General features: G+C 42.3%; 1 pseudogene; it reads right to left on the reverse strand.

Annotated features, from left to right (window-relative positions):
- Nucleotides 1–5,484: 5,484 nt before the first annotated feature.
- Nucleotides 5,485–12,315, reverse strand: LOC138429677 (5'-AMP-activated protein kinase subunit gamma-1-like; annotated as a pseudogene).
- Nucleotides 12,316–15,529: the final 3,214 nt, after the last annotated feature.

The raw sequence follows: 15,529 nt of genomic DNA on the forward strand, positions 1-15,529 counted from the left end.
CAGTATTATTGAGTCTGGTTAGCAAAACTTTTTCATTTTATAGCTGAAAGTTTGCACCCTTTAACCAACATCTCACCGATTTTCCCCATGCCCCAGCCCCTGGCAACTACCATTCTACTATTTTTGTGAGTTTGAATTTTATAGATTCCACATATAAGTGAGAACGTGTAGTATTTGTCTTTCTCTGACTTAAAAAAAAAATTATTTGGCTGCTTTGGGTCTTAACTGCAGCATGCAGGATCTTCATTTGCCTCCTGCAAGATCTTTTGTTGTGGCTCATGGACTCTGTGATTGCAACTCTCGGGCTTAGTTGCCCCAGGCATGTGGGATCTTAGTTCCTTGGTCAGGGATCAAACCCACATCCCCTGCATTGCAAGGCGGATTCAATGCGAGGATCCAGCGCAAGGCCACTGGAACACCAGGGAAGTCCCCCTGTCTGACTTAGCTCACTTAGTGTAATGCCCTTAGGCTCCATCTATGTGTCACAAAAGGCAGGGTTTCCTTCTTTTTTCTCTGGCTGAATAATGTGTGTGTGTGTGTGCATGTGTGTGTGTGCGTGTGCGCCATGTTTTCTTTTTCCATTTTCTTTCATCCATTGATGAACACTTAGGTTGTCTTGGCTATTGGGAACAATGCTGCAAAGGACACGAGGGTGTAGATATCTCTTTGAGACAGTGATTTCATTTCTATTGGGTATATATCCAGAAGTGGGATTGCTGATGGTATGATAGTTCTATTTTCAAGTTTTTGAAGGATCTCAATACTATTTTCCACAGTGCTAAGTCACTTTAGTAGTGTTCGACTCTTTGAGACCTCATGGACCTGTAGCCCACCAGGCTCCTCTGTCCATGGGATACTCCAGGCAAGAATGCTGAAATGGGCTGCCATTTCCTTCTCTAAGGGATCTTCCTGACCCAGGGATCAAACCCACATCTTTAGGTCTCCTGCGTTGGCAGGCAGATTCTTTACCACTAGCGCCACCTGGGAAGCCTGTTTTCCGTAGTCACTCCAGCAGTTTACATTTCCACCAACAGTGATCCAGGGTTCCCGTTGCTCCACAGCCTCACCGACATTTGCTGTTACTTGTCTCTTTGATAACTCTTATTCTAATAGGTGTGAAGTGATATCTCAGTGTAGTTTTTATGTGCATTCCCTTCATGATTAGCGGTGCTGAGCATCCTTTTATGTACCTGTTGGTCGTTTGTGTGTTCTTTGGAAAAATGTCTATTACGTTCTTAGCCCATTTTGAAATCAGATTATCACTAAACTGACATGGAGTTATACCAGTTTGTTATATATTTTGGATATTAACTTCTTTCCAGATAGATGATCAGCTTAAATGGGAAAAATTTTTGAAAAAAGAATAGGTCCATGTATGTGTATGACTGAGTTGCTCTACTGTGCATCTGAAGCTAACCCAACATTGTTAACTATACTCCAAAATAAAACAAAAAATTTAAAAAGACAGATGGTTAGCAAGTATTCCCCCCATTCGGTAGGTTGCCTTTTTATTTTGCTGACTGGGGGTTTTGCTGTGCCAGAGGTTTTAGTCTGATGTAGCCCTGCTTGTTGGTTTTTGCTTTGGTTGCCTGTGCTTCCGTTGTCATATACCAAAAATTGTTGCCAAGACCGACGTCGACGAGCTCTTTTCCCATGCTTTCTTCTGGTAGTTTTACCATTTTGGATCTATTTAAATCTTTAATCCATTTCCAGATAATTTTTGTGGGTGGTGTAAGATAGGAGTTCAATTTTATTATTTTGCATGTGAATGTCCAGTTTTCCCACCATTTATGGAAGAGATTATCCTTTCCCTATTGACTATCCTTGGCTCCCTTATAAAATGTTAGTTGACTTTACATGTGTGGGTTTATTATGTAGGCTCTTGATTCTTTTTCCCTTGATCTGTGTGTCTGTTATTATGCCAGTACCATACTGTTTTATTATTATAGCTTTGAAATAAATCAGTAAGTATGATGCCTCCAGCTTTATTCTTCCTTCTCAGAATTGCTTTAGTTCTTCAGGGTCTTTGTGGTTCCATACAGATTTTAGGGTCGCTTTTTCTATTTTTCTGGAAAATGCATTGGGATTTTTAAAGAGATTGCTTTGAATCTATAAATGCTTTTGGGTAGAATGAACATTTTAGCAATATTAATTCTTCTCATCCACAAACACAGGATATTTTTCCACATTTGTGTCTTCAATTTCTTTCATCAATACTTTGTAACCTACCATATACTTTCATGCTGCTAAGCTGCTAAGTCAATTCAGTCGTGTCCAACTCTGTTCGACACCATAGGTGGCAGCCCGCCAGGCTCCCCCATCCCTGGGATTCTTCAGGCAAGAACACTGGAGTGGGTTGCCATTTCCTTCTCCAATGTATAAAAGTGAAAAGTGAAAGTGAAGTCACTCAGTCTTGTCCAACCCTCAGCAACCGCATGGACTGCAGCCTACCAGGCTCCTCCGTCCATGGGATTTTCCAGGCAAGAGTACTGGAGTGGGGTGCCATTGCCTTCTCCGTTAAATTTACTTGTAAGTATTTTATTTTTTAAATGCTGTTATAAACAGCATTATTTACTTCTTTTTCATGTATTTCATTGTTGGTGTATAGAAATGCATCTTTTATAGGTTTATTTTTGTATCTACAACTTTACTGAACTCATTTACTAGTTTTAACTTTTTTTTTTTTCTTTTTGGTGGAGTCTTTAGGATTTTCTATGTATAAGATTATGTCATCTGCAAAAAAGACACTTTTACTTCTTTCTTTATGACCTGGATGCGTTATATTTCTTTTCCTTGCCTAATTGTTCTGGCGAGGACTTCTAGGACTACAATGAATAGAAATGTTGAGACGGAGCACCTTTGTTTTATTCTTAGTCTAAGTGGGAAAGCTTTCAGCCTTTCACCACCGAGTAGGATATAAGCCGTGGGTTTGTCATATATGGCCTTTATCACGTTGTTCTTGTTCAGTCGCTCAGTCGTGTCCGACTCTTTGCGACCCTATGCACTGCAGCACATCAGGCCTCCCTGTCCTTCACCATCTCCCGGAGATTGCTCAAACTCATGTCCATCAAGTCAGTGATGCCATCCAACCATTTCATCCTCTGTCGTCCCCTTCTTCTCCTGCCTTCAGTCTTTCCCAACATCAGGGTCTTTTCCAGTGAGTCAGTTATTTGCATCAGGTGGCCAAAGTATTGGAGCTTCAGCTTCAGCATCAGTCCTTCCAATGAATATTCTGGACTGATTTCCTTTAGGATTGACTGGTTTGATCTCCTTGCAGTCCAAGGGACTCCCAAGAGTCTTTTCCAATACCACAGCTAAAAAGCATCAATTCTTCAGCACTCAGCCCTCTTTATGCTCCAGCTCTCACATCCTTATATGACTACTGGAAAAACCATAGCTTGGACTAGATGGACCTTTGTTGGCAAAGTAATGTCTCTGTTTTTTAATGCACTGTCTAGGTTTGTCATAGCTTTTCTTCCAAGGAGCAAGCATCTTTTAATTTCATGGCTGCAGTCACCATCTGCAGTGATTTTGGAGCCCAAGAAAATAAAGTCTGTCACTGTTTCCATTGTTTCCCCATCTATTTGCCATGAAGTGATGGAACTGGATGCCATGATCTTGGTTTTTTGAATGTTGAGTTTCAAGCCAGCTTTTTCACTTTCTTTTCACCTTAATCAAGAGGCTCTTTAGTTCCTCTTTGCTTTCTGCCATAGGATGGTTTCATCTGCATATCTGAGGTTATTGTGTTAAGGTATACCCAATTTTTTGAGAGTGTTTTTTTAATCATAAAAGGATGTTGAATCATGCCAGGTACTTTTCTGCATCTGTTTTTAAAATTTTTATTTATTATTTTTTATTGCACTGGGTCTTCATCGCTTTGTGCAGGCTTCCTCTCTAGTTGTGATGAATGGGGCTACTCTTCGTTGCAGATAGTGGGTTTCTCATTGCAGTGGCTTCTCATTGCAGGGCATAGGTTCTAGGTGCTCGGACTTCAGTAGTTCTGACACTCAAGCTCAGTAGTAGTGGTTCACAGGATGTTACTCCACAGCAGGTGGAATCTTCCTGGATCAGGGATCGAACCTATGTCCCTTGCATTGACAGGAGGATTCTTATCCACTGCACCACCACGCGGGTCCCTTTTCTGCATCTATTGAGATGATCGTATGATTGTTATCGTTCATCCTATTAATGTGGTGTGTCATGTTTATTGATTTGCATATGTTGAACCATGTCTGCATCCCAGACATAACCTCACTTGAGGATGGTGTATGATCCTTTTAATGTGCTGTTGAATTCAGTTTGTATTTTGTTGAGAATTTTTGTATCTATACTCATTAGTGAAATTGGCCTATAGTTTTCTTTTCTTGTAGTGTCCTTATCTGGCTTTGACGTAATGGTCATCCTAGTTTGTGAAATGAGTTTAAGAATTCGGTACTCTTCAATATTTTGAAAGTGTTTAAGAAAGACTGCTGTTAATTCTTCTTTAAATGTTTGTTAGAATTCATCAGGGAAACCATCTGGTCCTGGAGTTTTCTGTGTTAAGAGGTTTTTGATTACTGATACAATTTCCTTACTTATTATTGGTCTGTTCATATTTTCTATTTCTTAATGATTCAGTCTTAGGAGGTGTAATGTTTCTAGGAATTTATCCATCTTTTCTTAGATTATTCAATTGGTTGGCATATAATTGCTCACAGCAGTCTCTTATGATCCTTTGAATTATTGTTGTAATGTCTCTTCTTTCATTCCTTATTTCAGCTATTTGGGTTCTCTCTCTCTATTTTTTTTTTTCTTAATTAGTCAAGCTAATTCCTGATGGCTTCCTGACGTCCCTGATGGCTCAGATGGTAAAGCATCTGCCTACAATGTGGGAGACCCAGGTTCAATCCCTGGGTTGGGAAGATCCCCTGGAGAAGGAAATGGCAACCCACTCCAGTATTCTTGCCTGGACAACCTCATGGATTTTCCTCCTATGGAGGAGCCTGGTAGGCTATAGTCCATCGACTTCACTTTCACTTTTCACTTTCAGTCAAGCTAAAGCATGGTCAATTTTATCTTTTTAAAAAAAACTATTAGTTTTGTTGATCCTTTTTATTGTTCTTTCTAGTCTTCATTTCATTTCTTTATGCTCCAATCTTTTTTTATTTCTTTCTGCTAATCTTGGGCTTGATTTGTTCTTCTAGTCCGTGAGGTGTACAATTTTCTGGCGGGGCACAGAGCTCATGGGTTGCCCAGAAAGGGGAATATGAATAAAAGGACAGGAGCTAGTCTGAGCTAGGCTAAAAGGTTTTCTGAGTATTGTGAGGATAAGGACACCTAGAATTTTATTCTCCTTCCTTTCCCCGTGCCTTCTCAGCTTCTGGGCAGGAGGGTAGGGGCCTCCTGAGCAAGAACTGCCACCAGGTTTTTTCTGTGGTTCCCAGAGCTCGGGGCAGGCAGTGAGTGGGGCACCTCCGCTGGTGCCACCTGACCTCGTCCCCCAGCTTAGGGCCGCTTCTCGCTGCCTGTGAGCACCAGGGTCTGCAGGATGACAGATGGTGATACAGTTCCCTTGCTCACGTCATTCTCATCCACCACCACAAGTCGGTGACTCCTTGCTTCCACTAGCCTGCTGAGAAAGGTCTCCAGAGTCTCATCCAGGTAGCACTTGAAGCCAGATTTAAAGTAATGTGATCAATTTTTCAGGGCTTTGACTACAGGCACATCTAGGTTGTGGTAGGTCTTTTATGCTGCCTGATGGATAACATCAGTGAAGAAGGAAATGGTAACCCACTCTAGTGTTCTTACCTGGGAAGTCCCATGGACAGAGAAGCCTCATGGGCTACAGTCCAGAGGATCCCAAAGAGTCGAACATGACTGAAGTGACTTAGCACGGATAACATCAAACGTGGAATAGATGTTCACCACCTGACCTTCCTCATTCACTGGCAGATCCTGTACAAAGACGCCCAGAGCCATGTCAATGGGGTCATAGTACAGAACATAGCAATGCTGGCATAGAAGCTAATCTTCTATTAGACTTAGACATGAACTCTGGCTTAAGAACTCAGTGATAAACACTTTGAGGAACTTGAGAATGCACTTGTGGGTGAGGATGTACAAGATGTTGCTTGATTCTGGGTCAACAACCGGCAACCTGTGGATCTTGTTTGGAATTAATGAAAAGACAGCATTAAACAAGTTGGCATTAGGAGAAATGCAGACAAGTAGTTAACGAAGTCCTGTATATACACCTCCTTTCAAGTTTCTATTTTGTATTCTTCCAGCTCATAGCTCTGGAACCAAGGCTGATTTATAGTAATAGTGCAGGGTATTGATGAAATTGGTGATAATCCACATGCCCACAAGTCCTTGCTTTTTAGTATCCAGAAAGGGGCAGCTTGTATACCTGCAGGAAAGTAGCAAATACAACCAAATTGGAGCTTGTGAGAATCAGGTCATAGCAGCCAGAAACTTTATAAAGGATGGATATATGTTATTGTTGGATTCTGGGGTCTCTCTCTTTTTTAGTTAATTAATTTTATTTATTTTTGGCATGCAGGACCTTTGTTGTGGCATATGGGATTTTTCGTTTGGTGTGAGGGCTCTTCCTTGTGGTATGTGGGCTTCTCTCTAGTTGTGGGGCATGGGCTCCAGAACACCTGGGCTCAGCAGCTGCCACGTGTGAGCTCTGTAGTTCTGGCATCTGGGCTTAGTTGCCTCCTGACCAGAGATCGAACCTGCATCCCCTATGTTGGAAGATGGACTCTTAACTGCTGGACCCCCAGGGAAGTCCTGATTCTGGAGTCTCTTGAGGATGTTTATTTTTCCAGAGTTGGAAACTCTCAAGAAGTGACCATATCCATTGCAAAAGGCCCTGGCTGGGTTCATTTGCTCTAGGAACCTCACTTTCTTTATCATTATTATTATTATTATTATTATTATAAAGGTATTTATTGCTTTGGTGCTTCCTTCATGGCTCAGACAGCGAAGAATCTGCCTGCAATGTGAGAGACCTAGGTTCGATCCCTTGGTTGGGAAGATCCCCTGGAAAAGGGAATGGCTACCCCCTCCAGTGTTCTTGCCTGGAGAATTCCATGGACAAAGGAGCCTGGCAGGCTACAGTTCATGGGATCACAAAGACCCAGACACAACTTAGCGACTAAACAACTACAACAACAACAAAATAGATCATGTATTTCCTGTGTTTCATGAAGTTAACTAGTTGCTATTATAGGTACAATAAGAATTAGTTCTGTTTTCTGACCTCCTGAGAATAATATTTTAAGGTAAGTGTTAGTCGTGTCCAACTCTTTCTGGAACCCATGGACTGTAGCCCACCAGACTCCTCTGTCCAGGTAAGGAATTGCCTATTCATTGAACACAACTCAATAACTGGAGTTGACTAATGATAGACCAGGGAACAGTCAGGCACAGTGTAGTAAATTATGTTCTGTCATCTTATAATTCTTAATAATTCAGCTGTCACTCTAGACATTTTAGAGTCTTTGTCTGGAGAATGGAGAGAAATAAAATTTAGGCTGCTAGTACAGACAAGGTAAAAATCTGGGGTGTCAGAGGAAGGAAAGGCATCACAGAGAAGACTCTAAAATTGGGTGCTGGATGGTGAGTGAAAGTTCACAAAGGTGACACGGGGAGAAAGAGAGGGCATTCTAGACAGAAGGAGCAAGATGGACACAGATCACAGATGGAAGACATCTTCGCTGGGAATAGAGAGGCTGCGTGCATTTGTGAGAAAGAGTTCAGGAAGGCAGATTGAAGGGGCAGGGTGGGGGCCAGGTAATATGGTGTTCTTAAGAGTTAGACAAGCCTGGGACCAGACTCCTGCTCGGCTTCTAATTAGCTCTGCAATCTTGAGCAAGTACCTTTGTAATATTCATAATTCCCTATCTGTAAATTCATAAGAACAAACTAGTACCTACCTCCGAGGATTACTGTGAGTTTGAAATAAGAGAGACCATTTAAAGTGCTTAAAATGACACTTGATCACGAGGTATCATTTACAGGCTCAGTCAATAGACGTGTGTGGTTGCTATTGTTACTGTCATGCTAGTAACAATGTGTGTATGGGTATGCACACTAATAACAATAGTTCTTCTATGTGAATAAAGGGACTAGATTATGAAATGGTTTAGAGACCATGTTTAAGAGTACAGGCTTTTTCTTTTAGGCCAATGTTTCTAAAATGTGGTCAGTTAGGCTATGAAAGTAACAGTCCTCAAGCAGCTTCTGTGGCAAAAGCAATGCAAAGATACCTGTTTGAAAATTTTATGAATATGAAATGGAAGAAAAATGATCAAATACCGTTATGCTCTTAATAAGGGTTCACACATAGAGATGGCTCAAATTGGACAGACTCTTAAGGTATAGTTAAAATGATCAGGATATAGTTTATTTTAGTTATATCATTGGAATATTATTGTTTATGTGTGTAAAGTTTGCATTTTTTCTTGTTACTATTGTGTTGTTATGACTCTGATTAACAAAAATAGATTAATGACTGAAAAAGTGATTCATTGAAGTGTAAAAGCAATGATAAAAATAGTACAAAAACTACAATTCAGAAGTGCAATTAGTGAACAGGATTTCAGGATCTGTTGGAACAAGAGCATCTGTGAACATGATGAATTCACCCAAGCAGCTGAAAGGGAAAGTGTGACTGGGAAGGGTGGCTATGAATATCTAAAAACAGGATTTTATTGAACCAGAGGTTTATTCTCCTCTTGCTTCCAGTGTGCGCTCTGTGAAAACTCTGTCAGAATGCTTTGTGATGCTCTCAGTGGTTTTACATCATTCCCGAAACAGAATAACCTGGAGACTTCCCTGGTGACCCAGTGGTTAAGATTCCTTTTTTTTAATGCAGGGGGCACAGGTTCAGGGAACGAAGATCACACATGCTATGCAGCGCAACCAAAAAATAAGCAAATGAAAAAACAAAATAGAATAACCTTATAGGTCAACCTGGAGAAGGAAACGGCACCCCACTCCAGTATTCTTGCCTGGAAAATTCCGTGGACAGAGGAGCCTGGCAGGGCTACAGTCCATGGGGTCACAAAGAGTCGGACACAACTGAGCATGCTTGCCTATGGGTCAACCAGTAGTTTTTACTGAAGCAGGCACAAAATAATATTTTCTGGTACGAAACTGATTTATTTTATTTCTAAATGCAAAGAGGCCAAAACAGTAGCATCCGCAGATGCAAGCCATGCTAGGGCCAACATGTTTATAAAACTGGCCTCAAACTCAGGACAAATGAAATGCTGGGAGAGGAAGCCACAGCAGTCATGGGCAAACGTAAAGTCAGGGCAGGATGCTGCATAGCACAAATGACACACAAAGATGTGGAGCTCTTCTTCTTGTGATGATGACAGCCAGGTTTTGTTTTCAGTTCAGTTCAGCCCCTCAGTTGCGTCTGACTCTTTGCGACCCCGTGGACTGCAGCATGCCAGGCTTCCCCGTCCATCGCCAACTCCTGCAGCTTACTCAAACTCATGTCCGTTAACTCGGTGATGCCATCCAACTGTCTCATCCTCTGTCGTCCCCTTCTCCTCCTGCCCTCAATCTTTCCCAGCATCAGGGTCTTTAAAAAATTTTTTTTAATAGTTGAATAATTTATTTTGTTTTATAGTTAAGTAAAACTATAAAACAAAACTATATTTTGTTTCATAGTTGAGTAAAACTATAAAACAAGACTATATTTTTGTTTTATAGTTGAGTCAAACCACAGAAAGGGAAAGATATACTCAACTGAATGCAGAGTTCCAGAGAATAGCAAGGAGAGATAAGAAGGCCTTCTTAAATGAACAACGCAAAGAAATACAGGGAAGCAATAGAATGGGAAAGACTAGAGATCTCTTCAAGAAAATTAGAGATATCAAGGGAACGTTTCATGCAAGAATGGGCACAATAAAGGACAGAAATGGTGAGGACCTAACAGAAGCAGAAGAGATTAAGAAGAGGTGGCAAGAAGAACTATACAGAAAAGATCTTAAGGACCCAAACAATCACGATGATGTGGTCACTTACCTAGAGCTGGACATCCTGAAGTGTAAGTGGGTCTTAGGAAGCATCACTATGAACAAAGCTAGTGGGGGTGATGGAATTCCAGCTGAGCTACTTTAAATACTAAAAGGTGATGCTGTTAAAATGCTTCACTCAATGTCTGCAAACTTGAAAACTCAGCAGTGGCCACAGGACTGGAAAATGTCAGTTTTCATTCCAATTCCAAAGAAGAGCAGTGCCAAAGAATGTTGAAACTAACATACAATTTTACTCATTTCACATGATAGCAAAGTTATGCTCAAAATCCTTCAAGCCAGGCTTCAGCAGTACTTGAATCAAGAACTTCCAGTTGTACAAGCTAAGTTTAGAAAAGGCAGAGGAACCAGAGATCAAATTGCCAACATTTGTTGGATCATGGAGAAAGCAAGGGAATTCCAGAAAAACATCTACTTCTGCTTCATTGACTATGCTAAAGCCTTTGACTGTGGATCAGAACAAACCATGGAAAATTCTGAAAGAGATTGGAATATCAGACCACTTTACTTGTCTCCTGAAAAACCTATATGTGGGTCAAGAAGTGACAGTTAGAACCAGACATGAAACAACTGATTGGTTCAAAATTGGGATGGGGTACAACATGGCTGTATATTGTCACCCTGCTTATTAAACTTCTATGCAGAGTGTGTGTGTGTATGTTAGTCAGTCAGTCATGCAGAAATGCTGGGTTGGATGAATCACAAGCTGGAATCAAGACTGCTGGGAGAAATATCAGTGTCTCAAATGATGCAGATGATACCACTCTAATCACAGAAAGTGAAGAGAAACTAAAGAGTCTCCTGATGAGGGCGAAAGAGAAGAGTGAAAAAGGTGGCTCAAGACTCAACATTACAAAAATTAAGATCATGCCATCCAATCCTATCACTTCATGGAAAGTAGAAGGGAAAAAAATGGAAGCAGTGGCAGATTTTCTTTTCTTGGGCTCTAAAATCACTGAGGATGGTGACTGCAGCCTTGAAATTAAAAGATGCTTGCTCCTTGAAAGGAAGACTATGACAAACCTAGACGATGTCTTAAAAAGCCCAGACATCACTTTGCCTACAAAGGGCCATATAATCAGTGTTAGTCGTTAGTTGCTCAGTCGTGCCCGACTCTTTGTGACCCCATGGACTGCAGTCCACCAGGCTTCTCTGTCCATGAGATTTTCCAGGCAAGGATACTGGAGTGGGTTGCCATTTCTTTCTCCAGGGGATCTTCCCAACCCAGGGATTGAACCTGGGTCTCCTGCACTGCAGGCAGATTCTTTACTGACTGAGCTATAAGGGAAGCCCCATATGAGCTATGGTTTTTCCGGTAATCACATATGGTTGTGAGAGTTGGACCATAAAGAAGGCTGAGCACCCAAGAATTGATGCTTTTGAACTGTGGTGCTGGAGACTCTTAAGAGTCCCCTGGACTGTAAAGAGATCAAACAGGTCAATCCTAAAGGAAATCAACCCTGAATATTCATTGGAAGGACTGATGCTGAGGCTGAAGCTCCAATACTTTGGTCACCTGATGGGAAGAACTGACTCACTGGAAAAGACCTTGATGCTGGGAAAGACTGAAGGTGAAAGGAAAAGGGATGAGGATGAGATGGTGGGATAGCATCACCAACTCAATGGACATGAGTCTGAGCAAACTCCAGGAGACAGTGGAGGACTGAGGAGCCTCGCGTGCTGCAGTCCATGGAGTTGGAAAGCGTCAGACATGACTTACTGACTGAACAACAACAACAAAGCCATTAGTGGGGGATAGAATAAACCAGCTCTTTGCATCTCTGTGGTACCCATATGAAAGAGAAAGACATACCTTATAGTTTTGAACTCTCATTATCATTTGATCTAATATTTTTGTGAGAGAGGATGCAGATTAGAAGTGTATTTGAGGGCATGCTGATGGAGGACCAGGCATGCGTCCAGCAAAGAAAGGTTTTGACTTTCGAAAAGTATCGACTCTTTTTTTTTTTTAATATTTATTTGTTTTTTTTTTTTTTTTTGGCTGCCTAGGGTCTTGGCTGCCTCTCGTCTCAGAGGATGAGATGGTTGGATGGCATCACCAACGTGATGGACATGAATTTGAGCAAACTTCGGGAGTTGGTGATGGACAGGGAAGCCTGGCATGCTGCAGTCCATGGGGTCGCAAGGAGTTGGACACGACTGAGCGACTGAATTGAACTGAACTAAATGGGTCTTAGTTGTGGCAGGCAGACTCAGTAGTTGTGACTTACAGGTTTAACTGACCATAGGGCATGTTGGATCCTACTTCCCCAACCATGTTGGGACCCACGCCCCCTGCATTGGAAAGCAGATTCTTAACACTGGAGCACCAAGGAAGTTCCCCTATCTATTGCTACAAAAATGTATAGTCGCTTCAAAACCTCATCACTTAAATAATAGGAATTTATTAATCTCACGAGTCTGTCGGCCAGTGGAGTGGTTCTTCTCCTCTCAGCTAGGCTTACCCTGGTGTTGGTGACAAGATGTGAGCAGGACCAGTTGTGTCTTTTGTGGAGCTCAGGGCCCCTTATTTAGACATTATGAAGAATTTTAAAGTAATGACAACAGAACATTAAACCAAGCATGGGATCTTTCTTACATAGGACCCTGTGTGACTGCAAAGGCCAAGAGCCATGAAGCCAGTCCTAGATGTGGGTCATCGTGTAGGCAGCTCTGCTGCCCTCAGCTGGGTTCTTCCATGTGTCTGAGTAGCAGTGTGGCTAGTCTGGGTTAGACTTGGCTGGGACAACAGGGGTAGCTCTGCTCTGTCCATCTCATCCTTTAGCAGGCTGGCCCAAGCATGTGCCTGTGGCAAAGAGACAGGAGGAAGGACAAGCAAGCCCAAACATGCAGGCGCTTCTCAGGTCTCTGCTTTGTCACACGTGCTGCCGTCCACTGGATCACGAGTGGGCTTCCCCAGGGGGCACTAGTGGTTAAGAGACCACCTGTCCATGCAGGTGGACAGAAAAGACTCAGATTCGATCCCTGGGTCGGGAAGATCCCCTGGAGGAGGGCACAGTAACCCACTCCAGTATTCTTGTCTGGGGAATCCCATGGACAGAGGAGCCTGGTAGGCTGCAGTCCATAGGGTTGCACAGAGTCGACGTGACTGAAGCAACTTAGCAAGCACGCATGCACGCACACTGGGTCCCAGCAACTGCTATGGCGAACCCAGAAGTAGAGCGGGAGGGTGCTACCACACCATGACAAAGGGATGAAGAATTAGGGCTGCTTTTGCCTTGCACCTCCCTCAACTACTCAAAACTAGCTGTATCCAAGTGCTAAAATTCCACACTGTCTTATTTACTAAGAACAGTTAAGAATGGTGATCTTCACTAAGTGGTGAAGAAGGAACAAAAATTGTTAGCACCATCAAATCTCCATGACAGAGCATATGTCTTTTCCATGTGTCTTGCGAATAAATGGGTGGCTTGGACTAAAACTGTTTTTCTACCCTGAAGTGTGCTGGCTATCCAGGAGGAATGTACTCATGTGAAAAACTGAAATGAGAGAGGAGATAAAATTTCTTTATAACACTAATAATGCCAGGAAAAACCAGAAACCAGAAATCATCCTTGTCATTACCAGTGTTGTGAGGAAATGTTATCTCAAAGGTTTCCAGTGAGTGTCAACATGCCATGGGCAGTAGGTTGAAAATCTCAAACCTCTCATTTCAACCTCATCGGATATTAAGTGCAGAAGATAACATATCAGGAAATTGAACTGTGATGCAGGAGGCTTTGTCAGCCAGCATTGAGTCTTCCCTAACACTTGATTTTTTTCCATTTTCTGGAGAAAGACATCTGTGACATTGGGCATATTTAAAACCCATTTAGTGTGCCAGAAAACGTGGAGAAATTCTTTCCTGTGCTGAACCCAAACAGGAAACTTTAGAAATTCATTTGCAACTGTCATCCAAGTTAAAACATCCAAAGACTTCCCTGGTGGTCCACTGCTTGAGAATCTGGTTGAGAACCCCTGCCAATGCAGGGGACATGAGTTTGATCCCAGGGCAGAGAAGATCCCACATGCCAACTAGGGCAACTAGGGGCATGTGGGGCAACTAGGCTGGTGCCCCACAATGAATGAGCTCGAGTTCTGGAGCCCACATGCTGCAACTACTAAAACCTGCACACCTAGAGTCCATGCTCCCAAACAGGAAAAGCCATGGCAATGAGAAGGCCATGCATGGCATCTAGAGAGTAGCCGCTCCTCCCCACAACGAGAGAAAGCCCATGTGCAGCAGAGAAGACCCAGCACAGTGAAAAATAATAAATAATTTTAGAAATCCAACCATACAGCCTTTGACTTAATTGCTTGTAAAATTGGCGTTCAGTGAGAGACTTCACCACTGTTTCTAGGTATATGTCCCCATCCAAATACACACAACATAGTATGTAGGGCCACCAAGCATTTGCTGCCCATCATTCTTAGTTATGGGCTTCCCAGGTGGCACTAGTGGTAAAGAATCTGCCTGTCAATGCAGGAGATGCAGGTTCCATCCCTGGGTCAGGGAGATCCCCTGCAGTAGGAAAAGGCAATCCACTCCGGTATTCTTGCCTGGGAAATCCCATGGACAGAGGAGCCTGCCAGGCTACAGCGCATGGGGTCTCAAAGAGTTGAGTATGACTGAGCGACTGAGCGTGCATGCATTTGTAGTTTTGCTTTCTAATTTAGTAGAGCAAGATAGATGGAATCTGTCATTAATGCAGATACACATATACATGTGTTTATTATGTCTAGACCATTCAGGTATGACTTAAATCAAATCCCTTATGATTATACAGTGGAAGTGAGAAATAGATTTAATGGACTAGATCTGATAGACAGAGTGCCTGAAAGACTATGGATGGAGGTTCGTGATATTGTACAGGAGAAAGGGATCAAGACCATCCCCATGGAAAAGAAATGCAGAAAAGCAAAATGGCTGTCTGGGGAGGCCTTACAAATAGCTGTGAAAAGAAGAGAAGTGAAAAGCAAAGGAGAAAAGGAAAGATATAAGCATCTGAATGCAGAGTTCCAAAGAATAGCAAGAAGAGATAAGAAAGCCTTCCTCAGCGATCAATGCAAAGAAATAGAGGAAAACAACAGAATGGGAAAGACTAGAGATCTCTTCAAGAAAATTAGAGACACCAAGGGAACATTTTATGCAAAGATGAGCTTGATAAAGGACAGAAATGGTAGGGACCTAACAGAAGCAGAAGATATTAAGAAGAGGTGGCAAGAAAACACAGGAGAGCTGTACAAAAAGAGCTTCACGATCCGGATAATCACAATGGTGTGATCACTTACCTAGAGCCAGACATCCTGGAATGTGAAGTCAAGTGGGCCATAGGAAGCATCACTATGAACAAAGCTAGTGGAGGTGATGGAATTCCAGTGGAGCTATTTCAAATCCTGAAAGATGATGCTGTGAAAGTTCTGCACTCAGTATGCCAGCAAATTTGGAAAACTCAGCAGTGGCCACAGGACTGGAAAAGGTCAGTTTTCAT

This window comes from Ovis canadensis, chromosome 24 (assembly GCF_042477335.2).
Source record: "Ovis canadensis isolate MfBH-ARS-UI-01 breed Bighorn chromosome 24, ARS-UI_OviCan_v2, whole genome shotgun sequence".
NCBI classification, from domain to species: Eukaryota; Metazoa; Chordata; class Mammalia; order Artiodactyla; family Bovidae; genus Ovis; species Ovis canadensis.